Source organism: Schistocerca gregaria, chromosome 2 (genome assembly GCF_023897955.1).
Source record: "Schistocerca gregaria isolate iqSchGreg1 chromosome 2, iqSchGreg1.2, whole genome shotgun sequence".
In the NCBI taxonomy this organism is placed as follows: Eukaryota; Metazoa; Arthropoda; class Insecta; order Orthoptera; family Acrididae; genus Schistocerca; species Schistocerca gregaria.
In genome coordinates this window covers 260,883,321-260,901,990 of record NC_064921.1, presented here as the reverse complement: position 1 = coordinate 260,901,990, position 18,670 = coordinate 260,883,321, and positions in this window count along the sequence as shown.

The following is an 18,670-nucleotide window of genomic DNA, read 5'->3' as shown; positions in this document are numbered from 1 at the left end:
ACTTTACCCTGTCTACTGCATTCAAGCCTTGGTCTCCCTGTACCACTTGTACCCTCAACATCTCCCTTCATTACCACATTGACAGTTTCTTCATGCCTCAGAATGTATCCTACCAATCAATTCCTGCTTTTGGCCAAGCTGCACCACAAATTACTTTTTCCCGAGATCGATTCAGTATGCCCTCATTTGATATTCGATATACCCACCTGATCTTCAGCATTCTTGTATGGCACCATATTTAAAAAGCTTATACTCATCTGTAGTCTGACCTGGTTATCGCCCACTTTTCTCTTCTACATGCGGCTACAATCCAGACAAATATCTTCATAAAATATTCCCATTTGTTAGAAATGCTTTCCTTGCTTTAGCCAGTCTGTATTTTATATCCCCCCTAATCCGGCATTCATCAGTTATTTTGCTGACCAAGTAGTAAAACTCATCTACTACATTCAGTGTCTCGTTTCCTAATCTAATTCCGTCAACATCACCTGACTCAGTTTACATCCAATAACCCTTGTTTTAAAGTTTCAAGACACTATACAATCTGTTCAGTTACTCTTCCAATTCCTTTGCTGCCATCATTACAGTGTCGTCATCAAGCCTCAAAATTTTCATTTCTTCTCCCAAATACCTCCTTGGTTCTGGAAGGGAATCACACTCATGTTCAGAAAAACGACTAGAGATGGGACGTTCACATTCACAGCACATGTACATCAGTATATTCTGCAGAAATGATTAGCATTCGAACCATGTCGGCTCGCGGGGTCAAGGGCAACGTCGATATCGCGGCGCAGCACCACGTACCAGTAAAATGTTGTCGCTATAAGCCGAAGGTAATGGATCAATGGGACTTGAACAGACGTGCAGGATGCCTCGCAGGCGTATGTGCGAATCCTACCTCTAAATTAGTGAGTTTCAAAGAGGGCGCGTTATTGGCGGGAGAGAATGTGATGTATCCATCCGGGAAATTGCTGCTCCTGTGGGACGAAGTGTGTCGGCAGTGGAATGGGTGTGTGCAGAATGGTTCACGAAAGGCCGCAGATCTCGACGAGATGGGTCAGGTTGCACCGCCCAGACCAACCCCCTAGAAGATCGACACGAAATCCGAATAACGTTAAAGGACAGAATCCTCCTCGGCTCTGGTGTAACAGTGGAACAGTATAAGACATCGTATACTATCAGGGATGACGGTCCGTCGCCATTTATTACGGCACGGGTTACCCGCGAGTCGTCCACTTCTTCGACTACGTTTGACGAATGTGCAGAAACTTGCTAGGCGGTAATGGTATATTGAACGACGTCAGTGTGGACAGGAACGAAATCAGATAGAGTTTTCGCACGAATCCAGATCCTGTTTGTTTGAAAATGATGGTCGCATTTTGGTTTGCCGCAGACAGAGGGAGCGGTATCAAAGTGGCTGTATTCGCGCAAGACATACGGCGCCAACTCAAGGCATTATGGTGCGGCGTGATATCCAGTACAACCACAAATCACAGTTGGTATGTGTGCAGGGCACTGTGACAAGTGTGACTTAAGTAATTACATACCCTTCCTGCATAACTCCCCAGACGCCATTTTTCAGCAAGATAATGCACGACCACACCTGTCTTCTACGTGTCACAGTATGTCAGCCTTTTGCCCTGGATCTCCAGATCACCAGGCTTGTCGGCAAGCGAAACTGTGTGGTATATCGTGAAACGATGGGTGCAAGGTTGTAGCCCAATGCCAACTATCACAGATGAACTTTGGAACTAGGTGAATGAAGCGTGGATGGCTATACGACAGGACGTCGTTCGCGCCTTATACGCGTCGATGCCATCACGCATGGAACACGTTATCAGGTCCCATGGCGGATCTTTGCCTAGTAGGCTGAACCGAGGTAATTGACATCTTAATCATTTCTGCAGACCATACTAATGTATATGTCCTGTGAATATGAGCCTCCTAACTTTAGTCGTTGAAGATGCTCCGTTTTCTCTGAACATGAGTGTAATACAGCAAACAATGGAGCATATTAGGTGTGGGTACCACTCAGAGATGAAGACACTGGTTGAGGTGAGGAAAGCTTGGAAGGCCACACGAGACCCGTCAGAAGGCTGATGACCTAAAATAAGTAAGTTTCTCAGATTCTTTCAAGCTACTCAGTGAATTCTAACATGAGTACCAGACATAAGAAATACACAAAAAATATCACGCGAGGTCAACCGGCCACCTCCACACAGGCACAACCACTCGCCTGGTGTCTCTGAGTTCCGAGCAGCTGCTTCCAGATGGCGCTCACAAATCCAGACTACTTGCTGCTTCCGCGACACGTCCATCAGCTCGTCGTACTCGTCCCACGATAGCGTCGCCAGTCTCCAAAGAGAGCGCTGTCAAGCGGTGACTACTTTGCTCCCACCTAGTGTAACAGCAGACAGGGGAAAGAATGTTGAGACATTGTTTGACACAAATTGTACCGGGGGACGCAGAGTGATACTATGTGTTATTTACATTTGAAAGGCCAGTGCTTCCGCCCCATCCCTCACCCAACCCTACTTCTCTTAATTGAATTGTAGTCAACTTGCTTACCTCGCTTCTCATACACGTTACCCCATGTGGTTTCTCCTCCGTCGGTCGCGAGCTGTAACACTTGTGCAATAAGCAGTGCATAATAACGTGGAAAGGAGTAGGTTTAAATGCTAAGCATAATCAAAATCGTAAAGTGTTAGAATGGCAACAAATTTTTTTTTATTTGTTCAATCGCAAAATTAGTAAAACGGTTCTATGTCTATCGTTATGGATCGTAGCGAGGTTTCCGGTCATTAATCATTATGTTCTCGAGCACCACCGTAATCTTAAAATGCTTTAAAATGCTTCACACGATCTTAGAACCCACACGATATCGCATAAATACGTTTTCCGAGGAAACTTTGACAATTAATGACATCTTTACGCGGCGTTGCGCTTCACACACTATTTTACGTTTTGCCACCTAGTAAATCGATCGTAGACTGCCTTGTATTAACACAACATCGCACAAGTAAGTCACCCGGGACAATTTTTCAACAAACCGTTTCGTCTTTACATGAGATCAGCTTTTACACACGGATTCATGTATTATCCCCTAGGAGGCCGACCGTAGACGAGTAGTGAACTACACTGAAGAGCAAAAGAAACTGGTACATCTGCCCGCGAGAGCGCAGATATGACGCAACACGACGTGGCATGGACTCGACTAATGTCTGAAGTAGTGCTGGAGGGAACCTACACCATAAATCCGTAAGAATATGAGGGGCTAGAGATCTCTTCCGAACAGCACATTGAGATACGCTTAATAATGTGCATGTCTGGGGAGTTTGGTGGCCAGCGGAAATGTTTGAACTCGAAATAGTGTTCCTCGAGCCACTCTGTAGCAATTCTGGACTTGTGGGGTGGCGCATTGTCCTGCTGGAATTGCCCAAGTTCGTTGCAAAGCACAATAGACATGAATGGATGCAGGTGATCATACAGAATGTTTACGTACGTGTCCCCTGCCAGAGTCGTATCTAGACGTATCGGGAGTCCCATTTCACTCAAACTGTACATACCCCACACCATTACAGAGCCTCCACCAGCTTGAACAGTCTACTTCTGACATGCAGGGTCCTTGGAGTCATGACGTTGTCTCCATACCCGTACACGTCCATACAATTTCAAACGAGAGTCGTCCGAGCAGGCAACGTGTTCCCAGTCATCAACAGTGCAGTGTCGGTCTTGACGGGCCCAGGCGAGGCGTAAAGATTTTGTGTCGCGCACTCATCAAGGGTACACGATTGGGCCTTCGGCTCCGAAAGCCCACATCGATAACGTTTCGTTGAATAGTTCGCACGCGGACACTTGCTGATGGCCCAGCATTGAAATCTGCCGCAATTTGCGCAAGTGTTGCACTTCTGTCACGTTGAACGATTCTCTTCAGTCGTCGTTGGTCCCGTTCTTGCAGCGATATCGAAGATTTGATGTTTCACCGGATTCCTGATATTCACGGCACACTCGTGAAATGGTTGTACGGGAAAATACCCACTTCCTCGCTACCTCGGAGATGCTGTGTCCTATCCTTCGTGCGCCGACTATGGCACGACGTTCAAACTTACTTAAATCTTGATAACCTGACATTGTAGCAGCAGTAACGGATCTAACAACTGCGCCAGACACTTGTGTTATATAGGCGTTGCCGACCGCAGTGCTTTATTCTGTCTGTTTACATATCTCTGTATTTGAATACGCATGCCTGTACCAGTTTCTATGGCGCTACAGTGTATCGTAGCAGTTTGCCGGCTGGCCTCTCAGGGGTGCACTTGTGACTGGTTCATCCTTTCTATCAATAAACACTGACAGTAACTAAAGTTTGTGATTATCAATTCCTTATGAATTATGCGACAATGAAAATATTATTAACGAGTTCTCAGTGCAAGTAACGTAATCAGCATGGTTGGAGATGTATATTAATATTTAAACAGTTTTATTTAATTTAATCGTAATGCTAGGGCCTCCCGTCGGACAGGCCGTTCGCCGGGTGCCTGTCTTTCAATTTGACGCCACTTCGGCGACCTGCAGTCGATGAGGATGATAGGATGATGATGAAGACAACACAACACTCAGTCCGTTCGCCATCACTTCAGGTTCCGCCAACGAACAAAAATTAAATATGCCTCTGAACTTTTTATTAAAAAAAAGGAGAAGGAAAGGGATAATACTTTATTATATTTTATTTGTTGTTCATTTTGTTCTTATTTAGTTCCTGTGTATTTATTTGGACTCGAACACAGGTCTCCTGCCCACTTTTATATATATATATATATATATATATATATATATATATATATATATATATATATATATATATATATATATATATATCAATGTGCGAACAGTCACAGTTAATGAAGCCTGGAAAACTAAAACAGAATGAAGACACCATCGAATATATGAAACATAAATAACATGAAAAGAAAGCTACCACGTCGTAGTTAGGCTTCCCAGCGACTGCGCCCACTGATAAAGATTGTTCAATATATGCTCGTTTGCAGTTCGTTCTGACCTCATCTGCCACTGCCTGGAACATTCCAGCTGCGCGGCGGGCTGTGAAAGGCACTCCATAGGTAGTTTTCGAAGCACTGTCGATATCTGGTATGCCCGGAAATAGCATGATGTCTTTCTTGCAAACAGATCCAGAAGTCAAGGAAATTCTTGTGTCCGTCACGACAGAGGTAATGGACCGCATGTCCACCTATCCAGGTGACGGAGTTGGTTCGAGTCTTGGAGTAAAATGTCTCATACGGAAACAATAACGTGCGTGCAGATATATGCTCCGGCCTAACTCGCAAGAGATAAACCAGCATCTGCCGCACTAGGTGCCAAACCGGTTCCGCCTCTCCACAGCTGAGGCGGTGCTCGTCAGAATCTACTGTATTGCAACCCACACAATTGGGAGATTCTGCCATGAGGATATTGTAGAGACGTTCTTGCGTCACCAGCTTCCCATCAACGACTACGTACCATTGGGAAACAACGTCGGAATCAAGCATGGCATCGTGCACAGTCTTCCACACCACGCACCACCGTACGTCAGGATATTTTAGTTCGACCACATTTAGGGGGCGGCGTTGCATCATGTCGTGATAAATACGTCGAGTCGTGGCCATTTGTGGTGTCGTGAGCGCTACACTGCAATAACTTTGTTCTAAATAGAAACGTCCTATATAAAAGAGGGGCGCTGGGATGTCCTGTAGTGGCACCGGCGCTCTTAGTGAAGCAGGTCGTAGCGCCGTCAGAAGCAGACTCGTGAGGCTCGTAGGACAACGGCGCAACAGACATAAATGTGAGCTAACATAGAGGACAATGGCCCTATCAGAGACGTTAACTAGGCCGAGACCACTTGTTTCCTTGGGGAGGGTAAGAGATACGTATCCGATCTTCAGTAACATACCAGCGGTGACGAAGGATCCCAGCGCTGCCATAATGCTACGAGCCAAGGGTTTCGGAATGGGTAGCGTTTGGGCGACATGCGGTATGCGGGACGCAAGGTATACATTGGCATAATACGCCCGCTGAACGATGTTGATTGATCGCAAGCGCTGATTTGCAATTCCGGCCCTAATTTGGTTAAGAAGGCGTCGATAATTGAGCGTCGTCGCACGTCGCATGTCGTTCATGAAATCTAAGCCCAAGCAGCGGACAGTATCACTGAAGCGAAAGGGGGCAATGTGTTCCTGCGGTAGCCCAATCCCGATGCTCAAGGCGACAGACTTGTCAACGTTGATTTGGCTATTAGAAGCCGTACCGTAGGTTGCAATCCAGTCCAACGCCGCGCAATATCGTCAGCTCCCCGTGTGACGATCATCAAATCATCCGCATATGCGGTGCATCGATAGATGGAGCCGCCGAACTGTATCCCAGTGAGCCTGTCTCGGAGACTACATAACAAAGGTTCTAAGGCCAATGCAAATAACAATGTTGATAATGGACATCCCTGTCGTACTGATCGGCGGATCGGCATGGGTGCCGTCAGTCTTCCATTAACAAGAACTCGAGAAGTAGCCCCATGGAGAAGTCCTGTCAACACTGTGATAAAGGGGTAGGGGTATTCCATGTGCCGTAGAACGGCCGTGAGGAAAGTGTGGCCCACACGGTCAAAAGCCTGGCTGAAGTCGATAGACGCCAGGGCTGCAGGCAAACGTCTCACCCGTGCAAGGGAGATGAGATCTCTGTAACGACATAACGCAGTTCTGATGTTGTTGGGTCCCCCCAAGGACACCTGATCACTGGACAGGACGTGCAATAGTGTGCCGCGAAGACGTTCTGATAGCAGCCTCGAAAAGATCTTGAAGTCGCTGTTCAACAACGTTAAGGGGTGATAATCGCGGACATGATTCCGTCCCTTCGGCTTATGGATGGGTACAATCAGTCCTTCCAAGAACGGTGCAGGCAACGGTATACCCGGGGACATCAGTTCCTGACAAATTTCAACCCAACACGGTACCAACAGTTGTTTTAAAAAAATTGTTCAAATGGCTCTGAGCACTATGGGACTTAACATCTGTGGTCATCAGTCCCCTAGAACTTAGAACTACTTAAACCTAACTAACCTAAGGACATCACACACATTCATGCCCGAGGCAGGATTCGAACCTGCGACCCTAGCAGTCAGACGGTTCCGGACTGAGCGCCTTAACCGCGAGACCCAACAGTTGTTTAAATGCTCGATAGAACTCTAATGGTAATCCATCGATTCCCAGCGATTTACGGGGAGCACCTTTACCAATGGCGTCGAGCACTTCCTCTTCTGTCACGTCTCCCAGTAAAGTCAGTACCATGTCTGGTGGAACTGTACCGTGGACATGTGCTAAAACGGTGTCTACCATCGCCATATCTGGGAGCACTGCTGAATAAAGTTGAGCGTAATGCCCATAGAAGGCTTCTGCTATATCGGCTTGTTCTTCCACGTGTCGTCCGTCGTCCTTTATCATGTCGGTTACCAGTGCCCTACGGCGCGTCATGCGTTCTAGGAGCACGTGGTGCATAGGGCGCCTCCTGCGTTCTAGGAGCACGTGGTGCATAGATGGCCTCTCTGATTGTATCATGTCTGGAGCACGCGACCGTATAACAGCGCCTTGTAAATGATGGCGTGCTAAGGAGACGAGCTGCGCTTTCGCGCGATTCACTATGATCCGCCTGTCAGGTGAGGGCTCCATAGCAAGACATTCCGGTAGGACGGTGTAATAAAAGTTTTCCGTGCTGCTCCTCCATGCCGCCGCTTCCCGGCCGTAAGCCATGAAGGTGCGCCTAAGAATAGGCTTCGCACATTCAATCCACCAAATGAGAGTCGATCGGTAACGACCACGACGCTGTAATGACGCGTTCCACGACTCTTCGATAGCACCTTTACATGCCGGCTCGTCCAGATGGGCGACGTTCAGTTTCCAGGGGGGCCTACTGCGCCACACACGTGCAGGTTGGAGGGCAATGGTGCAAACATCCGCTGTGTGGTCGGTTAAAGCAGTGGGCCAGAGCTCTGCTCCTCTCGTCGCCGTCGAAAGGACGCTTGTGACGTAAATCCTGTCTAACCGACTTCATGAGTGGGTGTAACCAGGAGCTGGGCCATGGATGTGGCGCCACGTGTCGATCAGGTGGAGATCACGCACTAGCATTTCCAATTCCGCACACGGGACGTGATGTGGCTGCTGGTCAGACGGAGATAATGTACAGTTAAAATCTCCTCCGATCACCATATCGTCTATGCGGCCCATAAATAGACGCTTAATACCTTCCGAAAAAAAGCGGGCCCGATCTCTCCGTCTCCCTGATCCTGAAGGGGCATATAGATTGATGAGTCGTACACCGTTGACAGTTACTGCCATGGCTCTTGCACTCGGTAAGTACAGTACGTCCGTAGCCACCAAACCGTCCCGTAGCAGAACAGCCACACCACAATCAGTAGAAGAGGCGTGGGAGATGTGGGCGGTATATCCGTAGAAGTCAGGGAGACTAGCGACACATACTTCCTATAAGAGGGCCAAGTCGATTTCCGCCGCATCAAGCATGCGTTGTAGCATTGTCAGTTTGTGTGGTGCCCTTATCGCGTTGATATTGATTGTGGCAAGGCGAAAGGTGTGCTGCCTAGCCTCTTCACCTAGGGTAGACGCCATGGAAATCAAAGTTAACCGCAAGAGATGCCGAACCCACCAAACCCGTTACAAATTATGAGTCTTTCACGCTGGGAGTGGCATCCCCAATGCCACCCCCTCCCCTGCCACCCGTGCCCTCTCCAGGAAGTTCCTCAACATCGTCCGACCACAGTGGGTGCAACACGATGCTGTGTAGCTGATCGGCAGCTAAATCTCTCTCACGTACGTCGTCTTTGGTAGAGGTAGACGGAGCGCCCTCCATCGACGCGACCTTCTGCGTCTGTGGGGCAAGAAGTAACTGTGCAATCGTAGTATGGGCAAGTGAACCGTCTACACCACTTACTTCCTCAGCAGGTGCAGCATCCATGCCGTCTGATGAGATGTCACCTTCTTGACCGGCCGTGTGTAGGAGGCAATCGTCAGAAGGGGTCCGCCGACGTCGCTTGCGTCGTCGAGGCGAACGTTGCTTTCTAACGTGGACATCCGTATCGGAATGTGGGAGGCAATCCAGCATCATATCACCTTCCGCTAGGAAAGCCACGGTCGGGACAATGTTCGCGTCCACGTCCATCGCGTTCTGGATGTTATGTTGCGTCTGGAGTCCGTGGGACTGTTGCTGTTGTCGTTGCTGGGGAGCGGCCGACATATGGGTTGGCACCGTAGGTCCTTCCTCTTCCTCCCTTGGTACTTCTGACGTCGATGGATGTGTCTGATCGCCCGTTTCGTCCTCAGAAATGGCGCGCATCTTCGTCTGAGCGTACGTGAAGGGCAGGATTGTCGTCTCCGTCGGGGAAACGGAGTCTCCCACTGGTATCTGCGTAATCCTACGTTGTAAGCAGCTCTATCGAACATGGCCCTCCTGCCCACAACCGGAACAGGTACGCGGTTGACCGTCGTACATGATGATTGCACGACGGCCACCGATGTTCAAATAGGACGGCGCATGTTTCTTGAACTCAGGTTTAATTTGGCGCACACCATTGTAGACCTTATGCGTCGAGAACGTTTGCCACTTTTCTGAAACGTGGCTGATAACATTGCCATATGGTCGGAAGGCGTCCTTGACAACTTCCTCTGGGACCTCGAAGGGGAGCTCAAAAACCCTCACAGTCCTTAGGCCCATGCCTGCGTGATCCACCGTCACTGCACCGATACGCCCGTCAGAATGTTTGAATCTGAGAGAGTTCGAGTATTTAGACACCACTGTCGCGCAGACCTCTGCACTGGTCATTTTAATATAAACCACGCTCGCCGTTATAGAAAAATGTATTCTGATGACAGTCGTCGGACCTAAACGTAGATCGTCGCGTATGAACTGTTCTATTTCATAGGCTCGAGGACGCTCGTGATCTGGTTGGAAAGTAATTTTGATCGTATCGTGGCGCCATGCGTGTGCCATAGTCGCACTGCACTTGGAACAAATACAACTCGCGCCACGAGAAGGTAAACACAAGCAAGCGCTCACGGTCGCGCACGGTGGGGCGCAGCGGACGTCCTCGCCCCACCGCAGCCGAAAGCAGACTGACCATTCAGCTATCTGGGGCGGACATTTAAATAGTAAATATAAATAATAAAAGATTTGTTACTTGGCGCCAGATTTGTAGATTAAGTCCCACAGCCTCTCTGTTTGCTCCAGTAAGACACAGCTCTTCCTCGCCTGGCCGTTCTCGCGCTATGTGACCATCAGCAGAATCTGCCTTGTGATCCTAACTACTTGCTAGCCTCCTGTAATAAAATCTTTCTATACTGTTCATTAAAACATATAAACAAAAAATGTTCAAATGTGTGTGAAATCTTATGGGACTTAACTGCTAAGGTCATCAGTCCCTAAGCTTACACACTCCTTAACCTAAATTATCCAAAGGACAAACACACACACACATGCCCGAGGGAGGACTCGTACCTCCTCCGGGGCCAGCCGCACAGTCCATGACTGCAGCGCCTGAGACCGCTCGGCTAATCCCTAGCGGCAAACATAGCTACAAAAATGGAGTAAACATGGACAGGGATGTGGCATAAACTACACACTAGTACTGGCGGAAATGGAGATCCTTCCGCCTATAGGCAGAAAAGACGACGTGCCGCAGCACACTCTCTGCTCTCTGCTCCTGCAGTCAAGCGGTACAGTTCAGAGCCAGCTGCTAGCGCAGTACAGTTCCTGCAATAACGCTGAGAACACAGTTCGACTAGTTCCGTTTTGAACACTACATTCCGACATAGCAGACGCTATTTACAGAGCAACAGATGCAGTCAAACGAGAGGCTGCATGATTACTTTCACTTCTTAGACAGTCAAGAGACAGCCAACATACTTGTATTTCATTGCATTAGGTATAATACATTAACTTCTACACATCAAACTGTTCTCGAAGTTAATTCAAGTTCGTGTCACAACGTTTAATAAATGTTACAGTTATTTTTACTGCGTTGGTAGATACTGTTTTAGTACCACCCGTCAAGAAGGAGTTTAATTAATAACATTATGCCGGCCGCGGTGGTCTAGCTGTTCTAGGCGCTCCGTCCGGAACCGCGCGACTGCTACGGTCGCAGGTTCGAACCCGGCCCGGGCATGGATGTATGTGATGTCCTTAGGTTAGTTAGGTTTAAGTAGTTCTAAGTTCTAGGGGACTGATGACCACAGAGATTAAGTCCCATAGTGCTTAGAGCCATTTGAACCATTTTTAATAACATTAGCGTGCAACCTGATGCCTACTGCGTTGAGCTACAGCAGTAAAACGTTTTCTGCTAGTGTGAATGTTTGGACTTAATTAATAGTACCATTCAGTTACAACATCCCAACAGTGATATTGAAGCCAATGAGCTACACTCCTGGAAATGCAAAAAGAACATATTGACACCGGTGTGTCAGACCCACCATACTTCTCCGGACACTGCGAGAGGGCTGTACAAGCAATGATCACACGCACGGCACAGCGGACACACTAGGAACCGCGGTGTTGGCCGTCGAATGGCGCTAGCTGCGCAGCATTTGTGCACCGCCGCCGTCAGTGTCAGCCAGTTTGCCGTGGCGTACGGAGCTCCATCGCAGTCTTTAACACTGGTATCATGCCGCGACAGCGTGGACGTGAACCGTATGTGCAGTTGACGGACTTTGAGCGAGGGCATATAGTGGGCATGCGGGAGGCCAGGTGGACGTACCGCCGAATTGCTCAACACGGGGGGCGTGAGGTCTCCACAGTACATAGATGTTGTCGCCAGTGGTCGGCGCAAGGTGCACGTGCCCGTCGACCTGGGACCGGACCGCAGCGACGCACGGATGCACGCCAAGGCCGTAGGATCCTACGCAGTGCCGTAGGGGACCGCACCGCCACTTCCCAGCAAATTAGGGACACTGTTGCTCCTGGAGTATCGGCGACGACCATTCGCAACGGTCTCCATAAAGCTGGGCTACGGTCCAGCACACCGTTAGGCCGTCTTCCGCTCACGCCCCAACGTCGTGCAGCCCGCCTCCAGTGGTGTCGCGACAGGCGTGAATGAAGGGACGAATGGAGACGTGTCGTCTTCAGCGATGAGAGTCGCTTCTGCCTTGGTGCCAATGATGGTCGTATGCGTGTTTGGCGCCGTGCAGGTGAGCGCCACAATCAGGACTGTATACGACCGAGGCACACAGGGCCAACACCCGGCATCATGGTGTGGGGAGCGATCTCCTACACTGGCCGTACACCTCTGGTGATCGTCGAGGGGACACTGAATAGTGCACGGTACATCCAAACCGTCATCGAACCCGTCGTTCTACCATTCCTAGACCGGCAAGGGAACTTGCTGTTCCAACAGGACAATGCACGTCCGCATGTATCCCGTGCCACCCAACGTGCTCTAGAAGGTGTAAGTCAACTACCCTGGCCAGCAAGATCTCCGGATCTGTCCCCCATTGAGCATGTTTGGGACTGGATGAAGCGTCGTCTCACGCGGTCTGCACGTCCAGCACGAACGCTGGTCCAACTGAGGCGCCAGGTGGAAATGGCATGGCAAGCCGTTCCACAGGACTACATCCAGCATCTCTACGATCGTCTCCAAGGGAGAATAGCAGCCTGCATTGCTGCGAAAGGTGGATATACACTGTACTAGTGCCGACATTGTGCATACTCTGTTGCCTGTGTCTATGTGCGTGTGGTTCTGTCAGTGTGATCATGTGATGTATCTGACCCCAGGAATGTGTCAATAAAGTTTCCCCTTCCTGGGACAATGAATTCACGGTGTTCTTATTTCAATTTCCAGGAGTGTATTTTCCAACATACGCTGCACAAAAGAATTAGGGGAATACGTGTATCAACGTCCGATTTGTTAAACCTACAGTCAAGCGACAACGAAAGTTATTCAAATAGATATGTAAACAGGCAGAATACAGTGCTGCGGTCGGCAACGTCTACATAAGATAACAAGTGTCTGGCACAGTTGACAGATCGGTTATTGCTGCTACAATGGCAGGTTACCAAGGTTTAACTGTGTTTGAACGTGGTGTTATAGTCGGCGCACGAGCGATGGAACACAGTATCTCCGAGGTAGCGATGAAGTGGGGATTTTTCCGTACGACCATTTCACGAGTGGGCCTTGAGTATAAATAATTACCTAAACAGTTTGCCTATCTAAGCAAGCTGTTTTATATTTGTTCTGAAGAAGGCGTGGTTACCCACTCTGAAACCTAGATAAACACCAGGTAGTTTGGGCAATCGAGGCGGATTTTTCACAATTATTTCGATACTTACGATTGCTGACGCGCTGCAATGCTGAAAGTTCCTAAATCCGGTGAATCATCAAATCTCCGACATTGCTGCGACTGGAAAAAGACACTACAAGAACGGGACCAACGACGACTGAAGAGAATCGTTCAATGTGATCCTCATGCAAATTGCTGCAGATTTCAGTGGTGGACCGTCAACAAGTGTCCGCGTACCAACCATTCAACGAAAAATCAATGCTATGGGGTTTCGGAGCCGAAGCCCCCCTCGTGTACCCTTGATGACTGCACGACACAAAGCTTTACGCCTCGCCTGGGTCCATCAACACCGACAAAGGACTGTTGACGACTGGAAACATGTTTCCTAGTCGGCCGAGTCTCGTTTTAAATTGTGTCTAGCTGATGCACGTGTACGGGTACGGAGAAAACCTCTTGAATCCATGGACCCTGCATGTGAGCAGGGGACTGTTCCCGCTGGTGCAGTCTCTGTAATGGTTGGGGCGTGGACAGTTGCAGTAATATGGGAACCCTGATAGTCTAGGTACGACTCTGATAGGTGACACGTGATCACCGGCATATATTCATGTCCATTGTGGATTCCGACAGACTTAGGCAGCAGGACAATGCGACACCCCACACGTCCGCAATTGTTATAGCATGGCTCCACGAACACTCTTCTGAGTTTAAACAATTCCGCTGGTCATCAAACTCCCCAGATATGAACATTACTGAGCATATCTGGGATGCCTTGCAACGTGCTGTTCAGAAGAGATATCCACCCCTTCGTACTCTTACGGATTTATAGACAGCCATCCAGGATTCATGGCCTCAGTTCCCTCCAGCACTACTTCATACATTAGTCGAGTCCATGCCACGTCGTGTTGCGGCACTTCTGTGTGCTCGCGGGGGTCCTACACGATATTTGGCAGATGAAGCAGTTACTTTGGATCTTCACTGTAGATATCAGGCAGTGGTAAACGCTCACGGAATGTACACGATAATGAAGCTCTCAAAGTCCGATTAATAACACCTAGGATAACGGGAAGATTGATTATTTTCATCTTGTTTTCGGCACTGTCGAACGTTTAGTTCCTTTTTTTTTTCAATAGACTGAAGGTGTAATGATGTTTTGCTACGTTCTTATTTTGTGAAAGATAAAAGATATAATTTGCTAAAATACCTAGTTCTCAATTATTGCTCAGTGGAGAACGGCAGGCGTCCAAAGTAATGTTCCTGTAATTCTTCTGAGCAGTGCATTTTGGCACTGGGTCGACGTACAACAGTTTAGCAGTTTAAGCTCTTTTGAACCATCATCATAACCAACACCTCGTGATGGCCCTTGAGAGTTCAGATCAGTTAACCGTTGTAAGCCCTTCCAGCGCACTTAAGATTTCCGCCATGCTCGCTGGTGAATCTGACATAGCAAGGTAACCGCTGGTAGACGTCATGGACATTTTCCAATCGTTTGTGCAAAGCGCATCAAACAATACGAACGGAAACAAGTAAAGCGAGGAGATCCCTCTGCTTTGTGTTCAGAAGTAGGGAGGGTTGTCGGGTTGCTAAAAACGAGACACTGGTCGGAACGTGATTGCTATGTATGAGAGATAAATTGGCGCGGAGCCGTTCCCGGCACTCTCTTTACGGCGGACTCGCGCGTGCTTTTACGACGCCCTCGGCGGCGGTTGCAGCCGTCCTGGGGAAGCCATCTCGGGCGTCGGTAAAATATATTCAACAAGTGAGTTTGGCAGGCCTCCAGTTAGCGGGAATTATCTGGCGCGGCTACCCGCAGCGGCCACGCATCAAGATATAAACCCCGGCAGCCAGCAGCCACCAGCCGCAGCCACCCGGCCCACTTGGCTCGTGTTCGAGCCGCGTACATTTCGCTCTGCGCTGCACGCCGTTCGTCCGCTCTTTCGCTAAATGCTTCACAAATGTCCCTTATTTGCTCCTAATCGTATGACTGGCTTGATATCTTAGCCAGTGGGCTTTAACTGATAATCCGAAATCTCTGCGTTCGGTACCTGACTCGTTCTGGGGGTTTTTCCGTCAGTTAATTTTTTGGTTGCATATGACGTTACGTATTAATGTCAGTCACCAATCAGAGACGATATCCCATCAATCAAATCTGCATGTACACGTTGTTAATCTCACCATTACACTATAGAAATTACACCTAAAATATATTACAAATTTACCATAATATTAATTTAGCACACAACTTTTTTAAAAAAAAATTTCCTTATCCTCTAGCATCAAGATTAAAAAATTAAAAATAAATGTAAATGTCATGTGACTGGGACCTCCCATCGGCTACAACATTCGCCGGGTGCAAGTCTTTCGATTTTACGCCACTTCGGCGACTTGCGCGTCAATGGGGATGAAATGATGATGAATAGGACAACAAACACCCAGTCCCTGAGCGGAGAGAAATCTCCAACGCAGCCGGGAATTTATCCCGGGCCCTTAGGATTGACATTCTGGCGCGCTGACCGCTCAGCTACCGGGGGCGGAGGATTAAAACATAATGGAGGAAGTCATTCCTGTCGCAACAATATCTTGTTCATTTTCTCTCTTCTCTGTCTCTTCTCTATATATCGACAAACTTTAGGGACAATTTTCTTATACAGCAATAAGTAAAAAGTGTGTGTGAAACGTAGGCTTTGAAATGCGTACCTTCAGAGGTATGAGCATTTGTACATCGTCGATACTATGAAACGGGTCTCTTCTACTGCAAGGTCTTTCCATATTTTGGGAAGAGAAATTATTGACCCAAAATAAGAAAGGAACTCTGGCAAACAGGGACTCTAAAATGCATAGTTTAAGACCTACGAGAACTTGTTCATCTTCGCTAGCGTAAAACCTCTTCTACTGATGTTCTCTGCTAAGGTATGAATATTAGAGCACATGTTTACTAGACATATTTTCTTGTGTTGGTCCATACCACCTCCTTTCAAAATGCGAAAAGCAAGGAGCCTTCAGTAGAACAGATGAGTTTCGCAGTGCTGAAGATAAACAAGTGGTCATATCTTTTATTGTACGCGCTTTACGGCCCTTGTTTACTAGTTTCTGATGAGATGTAGTTTCGCAAACGTCGCATTTTGTACTACAAGACAACAGTTCGTTAATCTGTGTCTGAAGTGACGCTTGCATAGCCAATGGTAGATGTAAATTAGCAAGGAATCATGTGGCAAAGAACCGTGTTAAAGTTAAGTGAACGTTTTATTCATTTTTGTAGTAAAGTGAACTAATATTTCATGTGTACCCGCCCGGTTGGCCGAGCGGGAAGGAGCGCTTGGTCCCCGGCACGAATCCGCCAGGCGGATTTGTGTCGAGGTCCGGTGAACCGGCCAGTCTGTGGATGGTTTTTAGGCGGTTTTACATCTGCCTCAGCGAATGCGGGCTGGTTCCCCTTATTGCGCCTCACTTATACTATGTCGGCGATTGCTGCGCAAACACGTTCTCCACGTACGAGTACACCACCATTACTCTACCCTCGTCTGGTGTGAGACGCTCCCTGGGGGCTCCACCGGGGGCCGAACCGCACAATAACCCTGGGATCGGTGTGGGGCGGCGGAGGGGTGAAATGGACTGCGGTAGTCGTCGTGGCGTTGTGGACCACTGCGGCTGCGGTGGGAACAGAGCCTCTCCGTCGTTTCTAGGTCTCCGGTTAACATACAATACACAGCTACGACCGGAAGAAAGTAGTCTCTTCTGGTCACAGCACTTAGGGATTCGCTAGTCGCCTAAGTGACATCCAGTTCATTGCAATCGTTTTAGACACTGCTGAGTGACAAAACATGTGAGTGCAAAACCTGTGGTTTTTAGTTATTTATGCACTGAGCTAAACGCGCAATGGGACGCAGATTTACTTTGTTTACATACAGAAACTTTTGTATCAGCACTGCAGATGACTCAGCATTCAGCTTTTTCTTTGGTTCAAATGGCTCTGAACACTATGGAACTTAACTTCTGAGGTCATCAGTCCCTTAGAACTTAGAACTACTTAAACCTAACTAACGTAAGGACATCACACACATCCATGCCCGACGCAGGGTTAGAACCTGCGGCCATAGCGGTCACGCAGTTCCAGACTGAAGCGCCTAGAACAGCACGGCCACTCCGGCCGGGAGCTTTTTCTTTCCCTGATGTTGGAATGGTTGGGCGAAAGATATTATTTGTCTGGACACTTTCAAATTATACAGAAGACTGGTAAAAGGATCTCTACTGTCGAGAAAGAGAGTTAGGTCTTTTAAAGTTCACAGATGCATGTGCACGATCTTCTGGAATGGACGTAGGTAATTTCGTGCGGATGAATACACAAGATTTTGAAATACTTCTGCAGATGGTCCCATAGTTTCACTTAGCACATTATGCAGCACGGGCGTGTTATATTAGGTTGGCGAGTAAATTCGTAGCGTTTTTGTTTTACATGTTGATATTCCGGTTCCTATGTGTTTATTTATCGGTTGTCATTTTTTATTTGTTATTTGCAGTCTAAGTTTACGTATTGCCATTTTCTCTTTTGGAAGCAAGTTAATGGAGCCGTGGACGATAAAAAGGTGGAGAAATCGGAACATTTCTGACATATTCTTCTGTTTGAGTTCTGTGGATGGTGACAGCAGTGGAGGCAGGAAGAAACATTTGCGCCGTTTATGGGGAAAATGTCGCTGGACAGAGTACAGCAAAAAAAATGGGTTTTCTCGTTTTAAAGAGGATCGTTTTGTCATTAGTGGCTCTCCACGTTCAGGAGGCCGTTCGGGGTTTGATGAAGATCTTATAAACGCATTAATCCACAATGATCCACGTCAGTATAGTCGACAATTGGCAAATATGATTAACTATGATCATTCCTCCATAGTGCGACATTTTCATTCAATGGGGAAGTTTAAAAAATCTGGTGTATTGGCACCGCAAGCTCTAAGCCAAAATCACACAAATCAGCGGGTGGCGATATGTGCGTCTCTGTTTGCTCTTCAATAACTGACTCGCGAATAACACGGACGATTCTTACCATGCATGGTTATTGGTGACGAGAAATTGTGTCTTTATGCTAACATAGGGAAAAGAAAGCAACAACTCTCCGTACAAAGATCTGCGCGCATCCACAAAAGATAATTTTATGCATCTGGTTGAGCAGGGATCGTGTGATGTACTACAAACAGCTTTCCCGAGGTATAACCATCACTGCTGATATTTATTGTCAACAACTGAGACCTCTTGCTGACGCAATTCCGGATCAACAACCAGGAAGACTGCGTGAAGTGATGCTACTCCACGATAACTCCCGCCCGCATTCTTCTAGACTGACAGAAAATATTATAAAGAAGGCA